The sequence below is a fragment of the Symphalangus syndactylus genome, chromosome 5, assembly GCF_028878055.3.
Source record: "Symphalangus syndactylus isolate Jambi chromosome 5, NHGRI_mSymSyn1-v2.1_pri, whole genome shotgun sequence".
In the NCBI taxonomy this organism is placed as follows: Eukaryota; Metazoa; Chordata; class Mammalia; order Primates; family Hylobatidae; genus Symphalangus; species Symphalangus syndactylus.
Window position 1 is genome coordinate 55,450,842 of NC_072427.2, and position 22,704 is coordinate 55,473,545.

The 22,704-nt window shown below is 50.4% G+C and overlaps 1 protein-coding gene across 8 annotated transcripts in view; it reads right to left on the bottom strand.

The window, feature by feature from the left end:
- APBA2 (amyloid beta precursor protein binding family A member 2) overlaps positions 1–22,704 on the bottom strand; it is a 231,448-nt gene that overhangs the window by 168,335 nt on the left and 40,409 nt on the right. The gene's annotated exons all lie outside the window — the stretch shown is intronic.

Genomic DNA, 22,704 nt, shown 5'->3' on the forward strand with positions numbered 1-22,704 from the left:
ACTCTATACATGGGAATAACCACATCATCACCTCTCTGGATGGTGCAAGGACCCAGAAGTCCATGGCCCTGGGATGGAGAACTGGCTCCCTAACACCCTGCGAGGCCGACCTAGAGCCACGACTTGGCTCTGAGTATCCTAACGCGAGGCACTGTTAGTTTGTTAGTGCTCCTTGAAAAGCTGCCTTATTTATAAATAAGTTGCCTGACATCAAATCTTGAAGCAGAGGCATTAGTCAGTTTTGAAAATTTCCACTTCAAACATTAGCAGTTTAGAGGAAAAACCCATGAATGAGGTAGTATGTAGTCCTGGTACTGAGTAAAAAGTCAATCGTTCACTCCCGGTGAGATTTATAAGGTGGTTTGAGTCTCTAGAGGTGCTTTGCTGAGGCCTGCTGATTTTTAAGGCTTAGTTCTGTGATGACCCAGGCAAGGAGCTCTGGTCCCCAGGAGGCTGCAGGGCTGCCTCTCCATTCTGGATGATGGGGCCGGGCTACAGGCCTCTCATGTCACAGATTCCAGTGGTAGAGCTGCTCCAAAGATATGAAGAAGCCTGCAGAAGCCAGGCCTGAGCACAGCCACCTCATCCCCTAGCCTGAGAGGCAGCTCAAGGAACACAGCATTCATGACAGGACAGGTCAGGCCAGGACAGGTGATGGCTCCCTGATGGCTCTGGCTCCAACAGAAGCCGAGAGAAGGCATAGCCTCTCAAGGATACTCCGGCCTCCGTCCACCTGCACACACACCAGGCCACACCCATGAGGACGGCCAGTCAGCGTGCAGCCAATACACCCACAGAGGGACAGGGAGCAGCCCTCAGTGCCAGCTCCAAGAGGCCCGCTGCAGGTCCCGTCACTGCCCCCAAAGAGCTGCCTTCCATTTTCACCTGACATTTCCACTAAGGTCCCAGCGTTTATCAGTCCAGAAGAGCAGCAGGCAGAACCTTCACCTCCCAAGAGCTGCGAGTGCACTGTGGCAGGAAAAGAAGATTTGGCGTCTGAAGTCAGCTCCTGCTCTCCAGGAAAAGAGGGATGATGACATAGGACGTGAGCAAAATGAGAGCCCCATGATGGGAGAGAACAACTGATCAACCTTGCTGCAATGGAAAGGCTTGGTCCCTGAGTCTCTGTGTTAGCTTCCTATGGCAGCTGTGACAAGTCGCCATAAATCTAGTGACTTCAAACAACACCAACTTACTATCCTACAATTCTATAGTTCAGAAATCTCACACAGGGCTGAGTGTGGTGGCTCACGCCTATAATCCCAGCACTTGGGGAGGCTGAGGCAGGTGGATCCCTTGAGTCCAGGAGTTCAAGAACAGCCTGGGCAATATAGCAAGACCTTATCTTTACAAAAAAATGCAAAAATTAGCCAGACATGGTGGCATGTGCCTGTATCCCAGCCACATGGGTGGCTGAGGCACGAAAATGGCTTGAACCTAGGAGGTGGAGGTTGCAGTGAGCTAAGATGGTGCCACTGCCCTCCAGCCTGGATGACACAGCAAGATCCTGTCTCAAAAAAAAAAAAAAAAAAAAGAAAGAAAATAAAAAGAAAGGAATCCCATGCAGGTCTCATTGAGCTAAGGTCATGGTGTCAACTGGCCTGGTTCTTTACGGAAGCTCTAGGCAAGAATCTGTTTCCTTGCCTTTTCTGGCTTCTAGAAGCCACGTGCATTCCTTGGCTTGCAGCTGCTTCCTCCATCTTCAAGGTGCACCACTCCAATCTCCACTTCCATCGTCACAGCACCTTCTCCTCTGACAATTAACTCCTCCAGCTTCCTTCTTATAAGGGTCACCATAATTATAAGGGCCCACCTGAACAATCCAGAATAATCTCTCCATCTCAAGATCCATAACTTAATCAGATCTGCAAAGTCCTTTCTGTCATATAAAGTAACAGATTTACAGGCCCCACGGCTAGGGTGTGGATATCTCTGAAGACCATTTTCCTGTCTACCACAGTCTCTGAATGACATACTCTCTTTAAACTGGAATCCTATCTGCAACAAAATCAAGATCTAAATTAAGATTTTGAAACTCATTAGGAAGAGACACATGCATGAAGAATGCAACTGTGCCGCCCACATTTGCATAACAGCAATAGGCTTGTTATCCGCTGCTTCAACCCATCACACCCAGTGTGGGCACAAACACCAAACAGCCTTGTGAGGCGGAACCCTCATACACTGTCGGCCCAGAGTCCTCCTCCTCATCACGACTCTATCTAAGACGGCTGTAAACACAGGATCTCCTCTGTGGAGAGTGTATTTTCCCTCCATCAATCTTCCTGGCAACAGCAACAAAATTCAAGGAGTGGCACCCTGTAATCCCAGCACTTTGGGAGGCCGAGGTGGGCTGATCACCTGAGGTCAGGAGTTACCAGCCTGGCTAGCATGGCAAAACCCTGTCTCTACTAAAAATACAAAAATTAGCCAGGCCGGGGGGCAGGCGCCTGTAATCCCAGTTACTCAGGAGGCTGAGGCGGGAGAATCACTTGAACTTGGGAGGCGGAGGTTGCAGTGAGCCAAGATCGGCCACTGCACTCTAGCCTGGGCAACAGAGCAAGACTCCATCTCAAAAAAAAAAAAAAAAAATCAATGAGTGGGGATCCTGATTTTCAGATGTCTAGCCACCAATAACCCTAAACACACAAAACTGCACTTCTCCCTTTTTTGTAATGTGAAATTTTCATATGAAACCCCCAAATCCTGAGTGCTGACAAAACCATCCCAACGACATCACCCAGAGTGGTTATTTCCAGTGCCTTGGACAGCTGCAAGAATCAATGTGATTTCAAACACGAACAACTGTGAGTGGCCAAGGTCACCCTGAGATGTCCTGAGTTTTGACTTACATTGCTTCTGACTTTCACTTTTTAATGGTCAGCTGAATACTTATGCTCTACCAGTCTCCTTCCCTCTGGTCGTCCCCGCACCAAAGAGAAACCTCATTTTTCACAGAGTCCTGACAGTGGTGCCACGGCTGGCTGAGAGGTGCCAGATGGATCTCTGCATCCTCTGCCGCACCTCCTGCATGGCTGCGGTGTGCTTGGAAGAAGCCTCAGGCTCCCTACGAACAAGGAAGGCCCAGCTCTTCAGGGCAAAGTTCAAATGAAGGAGGAAGCCCACTGCCTCCCTAGGCAAAGTGGGGGCAAGGCCTCCGCCAGCCCAGGACCCTCAGGTTCCCACCTTCTAGCAGCTTCCACTCCACCTGCTCTTCCAGGTGCCACCAGACTCCAGAACCCACGTGGGGCAAGCAGCGTGGCAGGGCTGCAGTGCTGCCCGGACCTTTCTGCAGGGCTTCATCCCAAACCACAAAGGAGCATCGGGCAACCACATTTCATGTTCTTTTCCAGTGTCTCTTTTTCACACTGAAGTCTGAAGTGGAGGCTTCCTCCTGCCCCTCTCTGCACGTATCTCTGCACAGTACAGCTGTTCCATTCATTTCTCAATATTGCCTTGGTTCCTTCAGCATGCTGAGCAGCACACCAGATTATAAAAGGCACAGGTTCTCCTGCTCACCAGGAACTCACACCCTAGGGGACATCGACTCTAAGAAACAGATGGGCTTGAGGGCATGTGGCCAGTACTGCGAGGAGCGAGTCCACATGGTGGTCCGGACCCAGCCCGGGAAGGCGTGTTGCGGAAGGGCTGAAGTAGATGCCATGTGCAGACGAAAAACGAGTGAGGTGGGTGATGGAGACCCAGGAGGCATCCCAGGCAGAGGGTACCGGATAGACAGTGACCCAGAGGTAAATCCAAGGGCCACAGCAATTTTCTGGGGTGACTGAGCATACAAAATAGAAGATGGCAAGAGGCAGGGTTGGCAGGTGAGCTAGGCTCCTGCACACTTTTCTGCATGGCTTAATCCCAAACCGCGAAAGAGCTCTGGGTGACCACAATTCGTGTTCTTTTCCAATGTCTCTTATCTGATGTCTCTTTTGGAAGAGACACAATTTGATCCTGAGAGCAGTCGCAGCCATCAGCAATACTCAAGACGTGCTGCTGGAAAAGATCACTTGACTGCAGGGTGGAGAGTGGGCCAGGGTGGAGAGTGGGCCATGGTGGAGAGTGGGCCAGAGTGGAGAGTGGGCCAGAGGTGGCAGGATGCAAGGGTTAGGGCAGGAGGCTGTTCAAACATCCAGCAGACGCAGTAGGGAGTTGGGGAGCATGGGGGCCACGGCAGGGCACTGTGGAGGGGCCACCCCAGCCTCCCCAAGCAGGACAAAGGGGGCCCTCTGGGATCCATAAGAGCCTGTGGGTACACCATGTAGGGGCGGTGTCTGGTTGGCCCATGGGCCTTTGGGTCTGGAGTGGGTGGAGCCCAGGGTGCAGCCACAGCCCAAGGAGGGGCCAGAGCTGGAGGAGCCAGGGCTGGAGGAGCCGGGGCCATTGATGAGTGTCCTGGGGAGAAGGGCCCCTGACTCCTGATGGAGGAGGCCCGGAACACTGCAGGCATCATGTACTCAGTGCTGAGTGAAAAGCTTCCCGCCACCCAGAATGGACACACTGGGGATGGCTGAGACATCTGCAACTCACAACTCTCACCTCCCAGCTGTGGCACTGAAAGCCTCCCTCAGAGCCTTGGTTTCCTAATCCATCAAACAGGATTAACTGCACTTGCCAGAAAGGGTTCGAGGTGGCGTTTCATAGGACAGTGCGGGCCGATGCTCTTTGGAAGTCGCAGATGCGGGGCATAGATGGGAGATGGCATGGACAGGTCCTGCTCGTCGAATAGCTGGGGAGTCTCCCATGCTTCTTGGCCTCCCTAGGCTGGGCCACATGGCAGCTCTGATCCATAGCACGTGAGCAGAGGGGACCGTGTCACTCCCGGGCAGAGGCAGGTCTGAGCTGTGAGCCCTGTAGCCTGGCCAGAACCGGTGTCCCAGGGCAAGGAAGAAGCCTTTAGTACGTTCACACTGGTGGGGCTCACCCAGCCTGACCAGCCAGAAATCAGTCAGACCACAGACAACCCTGTGGCCTCAGGTAGAGGGCCATTGTCTCATTCTGAATGGTAGTTTTCAAAAACTCAAGGAACCGCGTGAGGAAGGAAGGGGGATTTATAAATTCCTGATTCCATTAGCTTTGCTCTGTAATTTTGGGTGAGTCACAGCATGTACAAATTAGAGGGCTGAAAACATCTCCCAGACAGTCTGGTAGAAGCCCCCACTGAGAACGAGGAAACCGAGGCCCAGGAAGGAGCAGAGTCGCTCAGGAGCTGCTCCAGCGGCCACGGGCCTCGGGGACAATGCAGGCCCAGCCCAGGGAGAAGCCCCACGCCAGCCTTCTCTCTCCCCCTGCAGGGAAGAGGCAGCCACACAACTGGGCGTGTCCTTCTGGCCTGCACACCTGGGAGTCTCCAACAGATGCTCACTCGGGTCCTGGGGTAAGGACGCCTCCCAGGTCACTTACCGGAGAAGGAGCCACACATGTCCCTGGGTCTGATGGTTGCAGGAGGAAATGGAAAGTGTGGGATCCCGCGCTGTCAGGAAGACCCTGGCAGCCTGCACCAGGCAGGTGGGTCCAACAATCGACCTCAGGGTGGGCTCAGCCTAGAACAAACCACACCGAGTTCCTCCCCCAAGAAATACTGAAGACAGCAGCAATAAGTTCCACGTGCTCCCCATTCACTCCTCACAGCAAAGGCCAAAAAGCATGACCATGGAATCATCGGACAAACTATTCCCAACACAGTTCCTTATGGGAAAGAACATGGAATGAAGTCACAGCCAACAACAGAACTCCAAGGTCCCCTAGTAAAGCACAGACCCCAGACAACAAAGATACGAGTGGGTCTGAGTCAAAACAGAAGACAGGATTACACGGGAAATGGCAGCAGTGAGCTGTGTGTGCTGCAGGAAGGAGCCGGGCCCGCAGTGGAGGGAGATGGCGCTCCCACGACGAAGTGCCACATCTTGCACCGGCAGACTGTTCACAATTGCCCACTTACAGATTCAAGACCACTTCCAGCTTCAAGACCACTTCCAGGAACTTCTTCGACTTTTATGTTGTTAAAATAATTTTACTTTTTTAGAAAACATAGTGTAAATATTTAGCTTAATAAATGGCTATGAGGCCGGGTGCGGTGACTCACACCTGTAATCCCAGCACTTTGGGAAGCCGAGGCAGGTGGATCACAAGGTCAGGAGATCAAGACCATCCTGGCTAACATGGTGAAACCCCGTCTCTACTAAAAATACAAAAAAAAATTAGCCAGGCGTGGTGGTGGGCGCCCGTAGTCCCAGCTACTAGGGAGGCTAAGGCAGGAGAATGGCGTGAACCCGGGAGGCGGAGCTTGCAGTGAGCTGAGATCGCGCCACTGCACTCCAGCCTGGGCGACAGAGTGAGACTCCACCTCTAAATAAATAAATAAATAAATAAATAAATAGCTATGAAACAACCTTTACAAACCTTAAGCAGGGAAGAGGGGCCCTACCGGCCGCTCCAGCCCTCAGGACCCAGCCTCCCTGTGTGCCCCTGATCATGTCCTGGTTGTGGGGTAATCACAGCCCCACCTTGCTCCGTGTAGCACATGTCCCTAAACACACACTATGTGTGCCTTTTATGTCCCCTTTAACCGTTGGTTGTGCTTCCACCTCTTTTTTTTTTGCCTCCCAAGTTATTAACTGAAGAGTCGTTGGTCACACAGCATTTCCTGTGGTTTGGCTTTTGATGGCCAGGTGCCCGAAGCACAGCCAAACATCGTCCTCTGTCCTTTGTGCTCCTGCAAATCGGTGGTTGGATCTGGAAGTCGAATGAGATCCCTGTTAGAATCGGGGCAGACCAGCTCCTGGGCAGTGTGGCTCTTCCTCCCTTCCCAAGATGTCAGCAGGCCCCAGGGCCACCAGCGCCCAGCTTGTGAATTCAGATGTGCTGGGACACTTCAGACACAGAGGTTCCATCCTCTATACATGGAACCTCCCAACCAGCCACCTGCTCACCCAGTAGTGTGGCCTGCATAAGAAAAGCAGGATACATATTTCAGAGCTTTCCCTTATTTACCAATGTTCAAAAATAAATAATTGGTTCCCTAGCATTCTCCAAAGGTGACAGATTAGGTTTGTTTCCTGAGTATTGTTAAAAACTCATGGATTTAAACATACTGTATACATTTCAACCCACTGTGATTTTTACTCTTACTGATGTTCAAATTGTCCATCTCTGGCTTCATCAGGTGAGCTCACGAGTCCTTTTAATGCTATCCTCGTGGTCTTTGACTTTAATAGTTTTTTCCTTCTTTTAATGCTCTCTCTCAGCAGAATCACATCCTCACAGTCTAGGGCGGCTCCTTTATTATCTACTATGAAAAAGCGTTTAGGTTCAACTTGTACATTTCCTGCCCCCAACCCGGTATCAACCATTTGTCCAAGTAGTCCCAGCTTCTTTCAGCAGAAAACTGAATTTCAAGACACGACCGGGGACTGGGGGTGCTCCGTGTGATTGGGTTGGCCACTGATTCCAGGCCTCTCCAGGGAACGCTCTAGGGTTATTTATGGATTTGTAGTTCTGGATTCCAGAGGCTTTTTCTTTTTCTTTTTTTTTTTTTCTTTTTTTGATACAGAGTCTCGCTCTGTCGCCCAGGCTGGAGTGCAGTGGCACGATCTCGGCTCACTGCAAGCTCCGCCTCCCGGGCTCACGCCATTCTCCTGCCTCAGCCTTCAGAGTAGCTGGGACTACAGGCGCCCACCACCACGCCCTGCTAATTTTTTTTTTTTTTTTTTTGTATTTTTAGTAGAGACAGGGTTTCACCGTGTTAGCCAGGATGGTCTCGATTTCCTGACCTCGTGATCCACCTGCTTCGGCCTCCCAAAGCGCTGGGATTACAGGCGTGAGCCACTGCGCCCAGCCTCCAGAGGCTTTCTTAACCCGCAGCACCTTTCCTCCATATCTCCTTTCTCCTCCCCACTGAAAATCCTGGTCAAGGTCCTCAGAGTTAAAAGATCACATCAGTAATCATTTGCTTCATCTCACATTACGCACAAAACATGCTAGGAATAACAATGCTGAGACTCTCAATACCCACCGGATTCCGGGAAACCACACGGGACTTTTTCTCTCCTGTTTCTTCCATTCTCTTCCCATTTTGTAGGGCTGTAAGCACGGAGATGGAGCACACAGCCACGTACACTACACTCACCCCTCAGCTGCCTCCATGGATCGTGGTTCCACACGGAACTATGGACTGGACGTTCCTCCCAGTCCTTATGGCTCTGTTTCTGTGCTTATCTACCTGTCTGAAGCACAATGTCTAGTTCCATGGTTCCCAAGCTGCACGGAGGCACCCTAGGGGCCCTGCTGCACCCACAGGGGCATTGCTGTATAGCCCAGATGTCCATGGGGAAGGCAGTGACCCTTGGCACCTGTCAGCACTGCATGCACCACTGCCTTGAGGCAGCTCTCGTTTCCAAGGTGAGATCACACTACATTCCTCTGAAAGACGTCTCGTGAGGCCAGAAGTAGCTGTAATTAAAAGCAAATTCCTGCTATCACACTTGTTGGGATAGTACCATTTAAAAAAGGAAGAAGAAAGAAAGAAAAGAAAAACAAAAAAAATGAAAACACAAGTGCCGGTGAGGATGTGGAGAAACTGGAGCCCTTGTACACTGTTGGCATAACAGAAATGTAAACGGGTACAGCTGCTGTGGAAAATAGTATGGCACTTCAAAAAATTTTAAAAAGAGCTACCATATGGTCCAGTAATTCCACTTCTGGGTATATCCCAAAAGAACTGAAAGAAGGGACTCAAGGAGACATCTGTACACCCCTGTTCACAGCAGCATTATCCACAGTATCCAAATGGCGAGACCAACCCACGTGTCCAGCAGCAGAAGAACAGATCAACAAAATGTGGCATATTCACACAATGGAGTGTTATTCAGCACTAAAAAAGAAAGCAATTCTGACGCACGCCACAATGTGCATGACCCCTATGGACACCATGGGAAGTGAAATAAGTCACAAAAGAACAAATACTGCATGATTCCACTTACATAAGGTACCTAGAGAGGTGAATTCAGATCGAGGGAAAGTAGAGTGGTGGCTGGGAGGGGCTGGAGGAATGGGGAAAGGAGAGGTACTATTTCATGCGCACAATTTAAGTTTTGGGAAGATGAAAACGTTTTGGAGATAGCTGATGGTGATGATTGCAAAACAATGTTGATGTACTTAATTCCACTAAACTATATACTTAAAATGATTAAGATGGTATTTTATGTTATGTGTACTTTGCCACAATTAAAAATTTATATGCTTGTATTAAAACACCACATGTAGGCCAGGCGCGGTGGCTCCTGCCTGTAATTCCAGCACTTTGGGAGGCCTAGGCAGGCAGATCACTTGAGGCCAGGAATTTGAGACCAGCCTGGACAATTTGGTGAAACCCCATCTCTACTAAAAATACAAAAATTAGCCAGGCAAGGTGGCACACCTCTGTAGTCCCAGCTACTTAAGAGGCTGAGACTTGAAAATCACTTGAACCAGGGAGGTGGAGGGTGCAGTGAGCCGAGATCACACCACTGCACTCCAGCCTGGGCTACGGAGGAAGACTCTGTCATGTTGCCTCCAGAAAAAAAATCACACGTACCTCCATAATATTATGACTATGATATGTGTATAAAAATTAAAAATAAAAATAAACTTTTAAAAGCAAGTCCCACACAAAAGTCAGCATCAAACAGGAAATGAGAATGGTGCCAATCTCATTCAGCAGACACACTTCCGTTTGTAATTGTGGTTTAGGATGAAATACATTTGTTTCAATTTATGAGTATTATTTCTCATGCGGCTTTCCAAGTTGTTGGGACATAAATACCATGTGGTTTGGACCTAGCTACTTAAAAAGTAGAGTTGTTAGCTACATGTTTTGGTCTAGAAACACCATGAAATTGCTGAGATCCAGGGCACCGTGGTCTGAGAAAGTTTGGCAAACTCTGCTCTGGAGGCTCCTAAGGGTGCTGGTTGCTTTTTAATAACTAAGTCCAAATCCCTGATGACCTCAGGACACCTGCTTATCAGGTGGGGACATTCACACAGTGGCAGAGAGGCCACAGGATTGGCTGGAGCTAAAGAAACTAGGCCGGGCGCGGTGGCTCACGCTTGTAATCCCAGCACTTTGGGAGGCCAAGGCGGGCAGATCACGAGGTCAGGAGATCGAGACCACGGTGAAACCCTGTCTCTACTAAAAATACAAAAAAAAAAAAATTAGCCGGTCGTGGTGGTGGGCGCCTGTAGTCCCAGCTACTTGGAGAGGCTGAGGCAGGAGAATGGCGTGAACCCAGGAGGCGGAGCTTGCAGTGAGCCGAGATTGCACCACTGCACTCCAGCCTGGGCGACAGAGCGAGACTCCGTCTCAAAAAAAAAAAAAAAAAAAAAAAAAAAAAAAAAAAAAAAAAAGAAACTAAGTCCAATAGGCCAGGCGCGGTGGCTCACGCCTGTAATCCAGCACTTTGGGAGGCCGAGGCAGGCGGATCACGAGGTCAGGAGATCGAGACCATCCTGGCTGATACGGTCAAACCCCGTCTCTACCAAAAATACAAAACAATTAGCCAGGCGTGGTGGTGGGTGCCTGTAGTCCCAGCTACTCGGGAGGCTGAGGCAGGAGAATGGCATGAACCCGGGAGGCGGAGCTTGCAGTAAGCCGAGACGGTGCCACTGCACTCCAGCCTGGGCAACAGAGTGAGATTCCATCTCAAAAGAAAAAAAGAAACTAAGTCCAACACCCTCCCTCCTCAGTGGAATCCCTGAAGCCTGGAGGGGGAGAGGGGCCTAACTCTAGTGACCAGGCACTTCACAGTGGGGCAGAGTAAGCACCCACCAGGAGGCCCTTTCTCCTGCAACCTCTGAGCTTCAGGAACCCAGGGAACCTGGGCACAGCTCCCCAGAGCAGCCAGGCTCCACCTGACCTGCCAGCGATGTTCAGAGCCACACCCCAAACGCACTCTGTGATGTGGGAATTCAATCACAGCAAAACTGTCGTGAGAGGGTTCTGTCCCTCAGAAGATGGCACACCTGAATGTGACCCTCTCAATACATCCTTAGGTACTGCCCTTCCTCCCTAGCACCATCTGAGCAAAGCGCCCCTGGCCCACAAGGAACTGGAAGAGGCAGGAAGTGCCTTGAATCCTAGCTCAGCATGCCACTGTATGACACCTCTTCTGGTGCCCCTCCTGGCAGCACACTGTCCCTGGTATACAGGGGTGGATGATGGCTCAGATGACCTTGAGACCAGCACCGGGCACATGTGAGGCCTGTGTCTTGTGAGATAGCAGAGGCATACGATCCTGGAGGTAGAGCCAGGAAGATCTGAATAATGCTTTGCAGTTGCAAACTGCTTTCTCTTTCTGCACAAATTAGTGAGATGCATCACTTCTATTATGACCATTTCGCAGACTGGAGGGAGGGAGACTAAGGCTCAGAGACACACAGGGCTCCTGGTGGAGGCCACCATCTGCATGAGGATAGGTCGAGGACCATTTCTGCCACTGGCCCCTGGTCTCCTGTCTGTCCCAGCAGGGCCCCTGCCTCCCATCCCCCACCAGGTCTCAGCTTCACCAGAGCCTCCAACTCACATCCTGTGCAGGCCCCACTGTGCTTCCTTTTAACTTTACTTGGGGTCTATCTGCCTGTCCCCGGGTGGCACAGCCCAGTCAGGGAGCCCTGGGGCTCTGTGGACACTGGCTGTTACCAGCCAACTCTCTGCCTCGCTCACCTCAGCCAAGTCTCTGCCTCAGGTCGCAGGGGAACAGCCGGGAATAGAGAGGAACAAAGGAGATGCTCAAGCAGGCACCCAGCACGTGCCTAACACGCTGGCACCAGTGCCTTGGGAATAAAGCTGCTATCACTTCTGCAAAATACACTGGGGACTACGCTGGCCTCCAAAACACAGAACCAGTGTATCCAAACCCCCTTCTGACCTGAACAGCCATTCACCAGGTCCACACGGCTCTGGGACAGACCTGGGCCTGGGTGCTCTGCTCCTGGCTGTGCACAGATGCTTTTCCTGCCCATGACTTTGTAGCCTAGTGGGAGGGGCTTATAGCTCCCTAAGCAAAGCTGGCTGGCGGGTCACAGAAGGACAGCAGGCTGGGGACTGAATGGACCATGGCTTCTATTTAGAACATCTCGCTCAAGAACTAAATGTGCAAGAGTGCTGGCAGAAAGAGAGCCACTGGGCACAACTGGAGGAGCAAATGCAAAACCATCATGTCTTCCACATTAAAATGTACAGGGCCGCTTCTAACACCGCAATCAATGCAAGCCAAACTCTGCGTCTATTTTCTACTAGATTGGAAAACCTCTCAGGAGAAAGAAAAATTTTCCAGAGGGCCAAAAAACTTCATTTTTCTGCAAGCAATCAAATAAACATGCAACAAAACAAAATCAAGACTTCAAAAATTGATCTGAACACACATGCACTGCATTTCACCACTCTGGTGTGGGAATAGGGCTTTCTGCCTAATCATACATTTTGATTAATAGAGATGAGCTCTGCATGAATAACCTATTGCTAAAGAACGTGAACTAAAGTAGTATAAAACTTAGCAAAACAGAAATTAGGCCTTTTCTTCTTCTCTTGGACAATTAGGGGACCCAAATTAGGAACAAACTCACTGGCCCTTGCCCTGACTCCCGGGTCCTGTAACCTCAGCCGAGACCAGACGGCTGTCCTCGTGCAGACCTGGCCTTGAATCTATAGTGCCTGGAGAGAGGCTGAGGGGAGGGCTTGGCTGACTCCTCTGCCTCCTCATGCCAGTCCTCCAGATTGAACCCTGCCCTGCTAGGCTGGGCTTTGCAACCCTGAACTTCATGCTGCAACCTTGAACTTCAGCCCCAGATGCCTCTACTTCCTCTGTTCGCCCCCTAGTGTCCTACGCCCTGGACAGCCACTGTCCACTTCCAGAGGGGCTCCCCCAGCAGCTCACTGCCTGGAGGCCCAGACAGCAGCGGCACTGAGCTCTGCTGGCCCTAGAATCCCCCAGGGGCAAATTAAAATCCACCTGCCTGGACCCTAAACTGCAGGTTCCCACTCCACATTCCCATCCTTGCCATGCAGATGACACGTTTCCAAACCCACGGGAAGTGCTGTGCATGGTGAGCAGGTAAAGACTGGGCCACGAGGTACATCGGATGGAGGGGCCCTAAGGGTCCAGGCCACTGTGCAGGGCTCTTGCTCTCTTTAAGGCGACCTGTGATTTAGGGAGTATCAACCAGCACAAAAATCCAAAGAAACCTAGTGTTGGAGAAATACCAGTCTCTCCTCATTCCAGTTCACTTTGTGGGGAAGTGGAGACTCCCTGCTTTTTTCTCTTACAACAACGAGGCTACACTGAGCATGCCAGGAACTGTGTGGGAATCATTCATGGATTATAGTCACCACGCCATGGGAGCACTGAGAACCCCTGCCCTCATTTCATAAGCACGCAGCGGGTCAGTACAACAGAGCAGAGGACACCCAGGTCTCTGGGCTCTATCCCAGTTCAGGGACCTGCCTCCCCTCCCACCTGCTCTCCTGATGAGGAAACACTGCCAAAGTAACCACAGCAAGGTGTAAGTGGCAGGGCAGAAATCAGCTCAGCCCACGTGGTCCATAGCCCATCTCTGTGACAGCCCTGGGTGACCGAGCTTACCAGGCATAGCATGGGGCAGTCCTTCAGAGGTGAACCATCTCCTATGGCTCTGGGAAGGCCCCAGGGGATAAAACACTGAGGCTGACAAGTGACTGCCCTGAGCCACCACCAAATTCAGCAATCAAAGCACCTAGAGCCAAGGCAGAGCCCAGTGTGGCATTTGTGGCTGCCTCCAAGCCCCTGGTTTCCCGCCTTCCCACACAGGCGCCAACAGACCTCGCACACCTAGACCCTGTGGGGATGTCACCGGTCACTGCAAGGTCTTCATTCTGCCTCTAAAGTTTTCCCTTTTCATTATCTCAGAAAGACCAGCGTTTAGCTGCCAGACCTCGACAACAGGGTCTACAGACCAGACAAGGACAGCTGGACTCCAGGCAGATGGGCACCTATTTAGCCCAATCAGAACCTACACCGAGCCCTGGCACTGACTTGCAGAGAGGAGTCCACAGCTGCTTGTCCTGCCTCCCACTCCAAACCATTCCCCACACTCACAATCATACACAGCAAGTCCCACTGAGTCCCTCCTGGCTCCAAAGCCTGCGGTGGCACCAGCCCCAGGACATAGGACACAGCCCAAGCTCTTCACTCTGTTCCCAAGGCCGTGGAGGGCTGGCTGGCCTGCGAGTCCTGCTCTCCTCCACCCCCGTCTCTCCTCCCCAGCTCCCTCTTCACAGGTTTAGAGACCAGGCGGAAGGAGCTGCCCACTCCATGCCTTGTTTTCCCGTATGCAAGCTGCTCTCTCTGCCCGGAACCACCCCCACCCCCAGCCCATGCCCCCCTTTCTCCTGGGCTGCCTCTACTCCTGCAGCCTCGGCACACAGTCACTTCTTCCTGGAACTTCCCCAGGCCCTCTGCTCCGCCCATGTGGGCAGCCCCTCCTTGGGCTCCAGCATCAAACCCCAGATCGTGGACTCCTGGAGCAGAGGAGCTGTGCCTGTCATTATTCTACCCTCAGTCCCTGCTGGGCCTGGCACAAGGCAGAGGGGATAGGGGTGCTCTGGAGAAAACTGCTCCACAGGCCAAGTGCACAACCTGTGGGGCTCCAGCAGGCCCTGACTTTGGACCAATAAAACCTCAGGTCGAGGACTTCGCTCCTAACTCAATAAGGTCTGAAAATCCGAGCCAGTGTAGGCTTGCCATTACTCCTACAACTGTCTTTACTAGCAGACTGTGAGCCCCACACTCTCTTTCAAAGAGCGAGACATTTGTTTGAAGGGAGTCTTATTCCATTCAGGGTACTCTCACAAAATACCATAAACTGGGTAGATTATAAATGACAGAAAGTGCTTGTCTCACTTCGGGAGGCTGGGAAGTCCAAGACCAGAGAGCCAGCAGATTCCGTGCCTGGTGAGCGCCCACGTGATGGCTCAGAGATGGCACCTTCTCACTCTGTCCTCACATGGTGGAGGGCGGGAGTCTCTCTCTGCAGCCTCTTTTAAAAGAGCATTGATCCCATTATGAGGGCTCCACCATCAGGACCTGATCACCCACTGCTATAGTTGGAATGTGCCCCCCAAAGCTCATGTGTTGGAAACTTAATCCCTGATGCAACAATGTTGAGAAGTGAGACCTTTAAGAGGTGATTAGGTCCTGAAAGCTCTACCCTCATGAATGTATTAATGCCATTATCGCGAGAGTGGGTTAGCGACTGAGGAGCAGGTTCCTAATAAAACAATGAGTTTGGCCCCCTTCCCTCTCTCGCTCCCTATATGATGCCTTCCACCATGTTAGGATGCAGCCAGAAGGCCCTCAGCAGATGCAACCCTCAACCTTGGACTTCCCAGCCCCTAGAACTCTGAGCCAAATAATGTTCTGTTCATTATAAGTTACCCAATCTCTGGTATTCTGTTTCAACAGCAGAATACAGATTAAGACACCTCCCTAAGGCCCCATCTCCTTGGGAATGCGAATTCCAAAGTCCCCCTCCCAAAGGTCCCATCACTTTGGGGATGAGAATTCCAACATATGGATTTGGTGGAACACAAGCATCAGATCACAGCAAAGAACCCCTCATTTTCATTCCCTCAGGAGCCATGATGGGACCTGGCTTTAAACAATCCACTACCACAATAGGCAGCACTGACTACTAAGGCCACACAGGTCACTTCTGCTGGCGAGATGGGACCAACCCCCTATGGGGCCATCCACCATCTCCACTGTCAGGGAACCCTGGCTGTCCTGCCACAGGCTTTGCAGGAGGCTAAGCCACCCTGGAAGTTGCTTTTACTGCCCTGGTGGATAAAAAGCATGGCAGAAGCCCATGGATGTCTCTCAGACTGCAGCACCAGGCCCACCTGCATTGTCACATCCTGCATGTGCTCAGAGGAGAGGGTTTCTAAACACCATGGGGCTGTGCTCCAGGGAGTGCTGCCTTCTGGGTTTTAAACCCTACCCCACTGCAAGGGATGGGCACCTCATGGCACTGCACCTGCACTAGGATACAGAAGTCAGCACCCCATGCTATGGGCTGCAGAGGCACTCCAGGTGCCCCCCTCAGCTCTCCAGGGTTCAGAAAAACCCTCTCCCTGGTGAATGTGAACCTCTCTTCTGCCAGCATGAGGGTCTACTCCACCCTGTCACCCTCCTACCCCTCATCTCATTGGCTGGCTCCCTTCCCCTCCGAAGGACATCTTACCAAGGCAGAGACAGTGATTCTGACACCAGGTCAGTCTAGGCAACTGCGGCCTCTGTGGCTGTATTCCCTGGGATGCAGCAGCACAGAAAGGAGGGCTAGACTCAGCTGCAGCCATGCCCAGACCCAGCTGGGAGGGCCGCGTGCTGTGGACGCTGTCCTGGGTGCCCCTCTGCCAGGCCAAGGCTCACACACAGGGACCTTTCTCCACTTGAACGTCTGTGCATTGTAATATAACTTCCCAAAATATTACTCTGCAATTATTTCCAAAGACTTAAATGGGATCTCCAAATACATACAATTAAGACTAAAATTGTAATTTTAAATTACTGATAATTTGAATAAACATAAAACTTTCCTATCTCTAAGCCAAATGCAGACAATAACATCCCAATTAACCCTTAGGTACTGCCAAACTCCAGAAAACAACCACTTTGGACTCTCAGAGGGAGAAACAACTCCTGAGCTGCATGAAGCCTGGCAACAGACTCTGGAATTAGTCATGATCTTCCACCTGTGCAATGCCAGATGCTTCCCCGGCTGGACCCTGTGGAGCAGCGCTGCCTTGCTAAAAGGGCAGTGGATGTTTGGGCCCATGGTGGCAACAGCACCAGGTCCCAGTGAACAGGGGACAAGGATGCAAGGTCATCCCTCATCAGCCCCACTTTGCTAGGGGATGGGGGCACAGGAGGCAGTGGCGTGAGATTCCTTCTGAGTCACAGTGGCTTTAGCTAGCTCTGGAACCTCCTTGTGGCCTCCCATTCCCAGGCCCCCGCTAAGATCCAGGAGCTACAGGGGGACCGACTGGAGTAGTCTCTTACCAGAGGCCACCGGCGGTGGGACGAGATGTTCATGTAAGCTGTCCTGCTGCCCTGAGGGCCAGGAGAGGTGACAAGCACGCCTGCATCCCACATCAACAGATGCTCCCAGCTCCCCACCCCAGCATGGTTTCTGGCCTACAGGGGACCAGGAGAGGAGCAGGGACTTCCCGTGAAGGGCTGCGCCTCATGGAGGGGGCTGGGGAGGTGGCTTCACCTTGATTCCCAAACAGGGCTTCTAGCAGACCCCTACGATAGCTGTACCGAGTCCCCAGTGTCTGGGGATGCGGCACCCGAGTTTCCTGAGAATCCAGAGGCAGGAGGCCATGACCAGAGCTGCCTCACAGGGGAAGAGGAGTTGCTGCCCATGGAGGAGCTGCCTGCTGCTCCCACCAGCGTGGGGCCAGCCTGGGGCTGCCTTGAAGGAACAGCCCAGAAGCACTCCCGAGGGGCATGGGGGAGGATAGGGAGAGCAGTCAAGGGCATCAGCCCAGCAAGGCCTCCCACAGGTCTCAGGGATGAGCTGCAAGTTCCCAGCAGGGTCATCTCTAAAAAATCTACCCGAGGGTTGCCGGAGACAGGAAGTCCAAGTGAAACCTCTGCTGGACCCCAGAAGTGCCATTCAGCCCACTTGTGGAGAGAATGCCCTCTCCCCAGACACTCCATCCCTCAGAGCACTCCCTGGCCAGCAAAAACAGAGGCAAAGGAAGAAGGGGACACATAGCCCTCCCTCCCCAGTCGGCTCCAAGATGGGTCAGGCTCCAGCCGGGTGGGAGAAGCTCCAAAGAGTCTATAATTACTTACTCCTTTTCATGACTGACCAACACTGTTCCTGGGACTGAAGGTAACCAAAGAAGCTTTTATTGCCTTAGAATGACAGAAAGTTCCAGGGCCTGCCTGGAATGTTCATTTGAGCAAAAAAAGAGCTCACCCCCAGGGGAGGCTCAGAGGGACCCCGAGGGTGAAGATGCTCATGTCTATCCTGCTCCCATCGTGGAGAGCTCAGCGCCCACCCAGATGGACCTTATGGTCCTTATGACTTCTGAGGAGAAGTCAAGCCTGAAACTGGGCCTTCTTCTGGAAACAGCCCTAGCAGCAGCAGGGACCACCATGATGCAGCCCTGCCAGCCCATTCCCACCTATATTGGCCGGGGGCTGGAAGGTCGGGGGGCTGCAGTATCACGGAGGGATGGGAGACAGCCTTTGGCCCCCTTCCACCTCCCCAACTCAGCTACTTCCACCTTTTTCTATCTTGTTTTTATAGAGATGCGAATGGGCCAGTTTTACCCTCTAGGTAAATAACTGCTCAATAGCTTTGAGGATGGGCAGAAGCAACCTTTCCTTTAGTAGGTGGGTGGCAGACCTACACTTCCTCATACAAGAACTGTGGTCTTCAGGAATACATATTCTCCCTCCCCTTGACAGAATTAGGAAAATAATACTTTTTACACTTGAAATTAAGAGCAGAACAGATGGTGATGGTTTAGAAATCTGTTCATGAGAACTGATGCTGGCAGTGGGACCATCAACAAGACATGGATATGGGGGCAAATTGGTTTTTTGTGATGTGCACCCAAGTCCCACTACTGCAATCCCACAAGCCAAATACTGGGAACGTGGGAAAGGTATGGACAGAAGGTTTAGCCACAGTAAGAGGGCAAAACAACTGGCAAAACAGAAGTGACCACAGAAAAGCCCCCTTCTTCTTCTTTGTCGACTGGGCCAACACTGTTGCCCCAGGGAAGCCTGGGCGCCAGCACCATACAAAGTGCCATGCTAAAGACAGTCCATCAGCTCCCAGTGACAGTCGGGAAGTGCTGCACCCTTGGATCTGAGCGGTCACTCCTCTATTTGTTGAGGACATCTGGGAGCCTCCCATTGGCAGCATCACTCATGTGTGTCTCAAATTCACTGAAACTACAAGGCACGAGAAATCCTACGGATTAGCAGCCACCCACAGCCAGGTGGCTTGGCCTCGTTGTTTATCCCTTTTGGTGTATTCATTCAGAATGTGCCAGGCTGTCTTGTGGGTGCAAGGACGTGAGGGAACACTGACACTCCAGTTCCCTGGAGCTTATGTTCTAATTAGGAAGATGGATGACAACTGAATAAGCCACCAAATAACAAACACGATTCCCGGTTGGGGTGACAGGAAAATCAAAGCAGGGGAAGGACTGGAGTTTCTGCTCCAACACTTAAAAGAACTTGGAAGTCATCACTCCCATCCTCATGACAAGAAAATGGTGCACAAACTGAAAATCGATGACTTTCTTTAGACTCATCAGTGAACAGAGTTTGCAAACCACCCCCCTGAAATCTAGAGAGACAGCCAAATCCAAAGATCCACTGACCTGGAACAGAGCCTCCAGGGCCAAACCACAGTAGTTTGGGTAATTCTGACACATTGCTGCAGGCCAAGGGTGGACTCCCGTGACTGAGAAACTCCTAGAAGCCACGGCCTTACGGGGGCCCAAAACTTTTATGGGCTTTTCCTCCAGGATCCCCACTAGGTTCTCACCATGAAAACCCAAGAGATATCTCCTGATGACTCTGGCAGAGGAGGAGAAATGTCATCCTGGTGAAATGCAGCCAGAGCCTTCTCTATGACAAAGGCCTGCTCCCTGCAGGGAAAGACTTTACCAGAACCTTGTTGCAGAGCCACGGAGGAAGGGCATTCCTGAGTCCAGCCCCCTCTGGCCTCCTATTTGGGGTCTGGAAAAGCTATATAAGAAGAAACATCCGTGACAGTCACAGCCCAGGGAAATGGGACCACAGAAAGACTGAAACGTAATCAGAAGACGACAGACAGCTGGCCCTCCCCACACCCTACAACCACACCAACAGGACTCCAGTGCGCAACAGCAGGTGAAGGCTAGGAGAGCTGCACGACGCTCACTCACTCTCAGGAAGGGAACTTAGGGAAGCCCAGAGCCTGAGGACAAAAACAAGGGCACTGCAGGGATCGGAACACTCCGGCACTCACAGCTACAACAAACATTACACGTAGCCCATAGCCAGATTAACAGAAAACCTCACGTTAAAGGCCTGTTTACCCCAGTTCCTATCACCCTATACATCATATCTAGCTTCAAAAAACTTACAAGGCATGCTAGAAGGCAAAAAGGACAACATATTCTTTTTTTTTTTTTTAGATGGAGTCTGGCTCTGTTGCCCAGGCTGGAGTGCAGTGGAGCGATCTCGGCTCACTGCAACCTCCGCCTCCCGGGTTCATGCCATTCTCCTGCCTCAGCCTCTCGAGTAGCTGGGACTACAGGTGACTGCCACCATGCCCGGCTAATTTTGTATTTTTAATAAAGACAGGGGTTTCTCCATGTTGGTCAGGCTGGTCTCAAACACCCAACCTCAGGTGATCCACCCGCCTCAGCCTCCCAAAGTGCTGGGATTACGGGTGTGAGCCACTGCGCCCAGCCCAAAAGAACCTATTAACAGAAATGAAGAATGCCTTTGACGGGGTCATCAACATGGCTGAAAATAATCAGCCTGAAGACAGGTCAACAAGAACTTCTCAAACTGAAACACACATGCACACAAAGAATGGTGGGAAGGCCGGGCACAGCGGCTCACGCCTGTAAACCCAGCACTTTGGGAGGCTGAGGCGGGAGGATCTCCTGAGCTCACAAGTTGAAGATCAGCCTGGGCAACACGGCAAAGTCCCATCTCTACAAAAAAATAAAAATAAAAAAATAATAATGGGTCGGGGGCGGGGGGGGTGGTGGGGAGACAGAACAAAGTATCCAAGAACGGTGGAACAACATCAAAGATGTTCAAAGATGTTACATGTGTAATTGGAATGCTAAAAGGGAACAAAAGAGACAATGGAGAAGAAAATCCTTTGAGGTAATCATGGCCAAAATATTTTCAAAATTAATGACAGATCCAAGCCACAGACCATGGAAGCTCAAAGAACACCAAATAGAGTAAATACTAAGAACAAAACAAAACAAAACAAAAAGCAAAATACCCTACACCTAGGCACACCATATTTGAACTACAGAAAACCAAAGACAAAGAGAAAATGACCAAGGGAAATGACCAGCCGGGTGGGGAAACACCTTATCTATAGAGGGATAAAGATAAGAATTACAGCCCACTTCTCATCAGAAAGGAGGAAAGAAGAGGGTGGATAGGCCAGGTGCGGTGGCTCACGTCTGTAATCCCAGCACTTGGGGAGGCTGAGGCAGGCAGATGATTTGAGGTCAGGAGTTCAAGGCCAGCCACGGACAACATGGTAAAACCCCATCTCTACTAAAAATACAAAAATTAGCCAGGCATGGTGGCAGGCACCTGTAATCCCAGCTACTCAGGAGGCTGAGGCAGGAGAATAGCTTGAACCTGGGAGGTGGAGGCTGCAATAAGCCGAGATAGCACCACTGCACTCCAGCCTGGGCAACAGAGCGAGACTCTGTCTCAAAAAAAAAAAAAAAAAAAAAAAAAAAAAGGAGAGTGGAGTGAAATCCTTAACATTTTGAAAGAAGAAACCACCAACCTAGTATTCTATGTCCAGAAAAAGTATCCTTCAAAAATGAAGGAGAAATAGTTTCCCAGGCAAACAAAACCAAGGAAATTCATCGCTGGCAATATATACCCTGAAATAAATGTTAAAAGATTTTTCTTCATACAGACGAAAAATTATATAGGTTGAAAACTTGGATCTACATAAAAAAGGAGGTACTCAAAAAGGAATAAATGACAGTGAAATAAAATTTTCTATTTTCCTTACTCTTATTTGATATAAAAACAAATTTATTTACTGCAATAATAGTAACTATACTGTATGATTACGACATATGGATAATTGAAATAATTAACAGCAATGTCACAAGGGACAGGAAGGAGGACTTGGGAGTATTCTGTTATAAGGTAGTTGTACTAAATGGGAAGAGGTATAGTGTTATTTGAAGGTGGGCTTAGATTATTTTGAAATACATATCGTAAACATATATTGTAAAACTTTTAAAAAGAAGTATGAGTGATACACTAAGAAATGAGATAAAATGGCATCACATAAAATGGTCCATTGAAACCAGAGGAGAGAGAAAAAGAAGTCTTTGGCAAGTACAGAAGACAGTTACTAAAAAGTCTGATATTAATCTAAGTACCTCAATAATCATTTAAATGTGAATGATCAAAACACACCCATTGAAACGCAGAGATTTTCAGAGTGGATAAAAAACACAAGTCCCAGCTCTATGCTATCTACAAGATATCTACTTTAAATGTAGAGACACTGGTAGGTTAAAAGTAAAGGGATAGAGAAAGGTATACCATGCTAACTCTAATCAAAGTAAGTTGGAGTACCATTATTAATTTCAGACAAAGCAGACTACCAACCAAGCAAAATTATCAGGGATAAAGAGGCGACATTACATAATGAGAGAAAAATCAATTTTCAAGAGGATGTTACAATCCTCAAAGGCTAACAGATAATTGAAATATATGGGGCAAAATCTGATAGAATTTTAATTTGAAATGAGAAATTGGTAAATCCACTACTGAAGTGGAGACTTCAAGACCTGTCAGTAATTGATAGAACAAGCAGACAGAAAATCAACAAGGACAGTTCACTTGAATAGCACCATAAATCAACTCAATCAAACTGACATTTATAGAA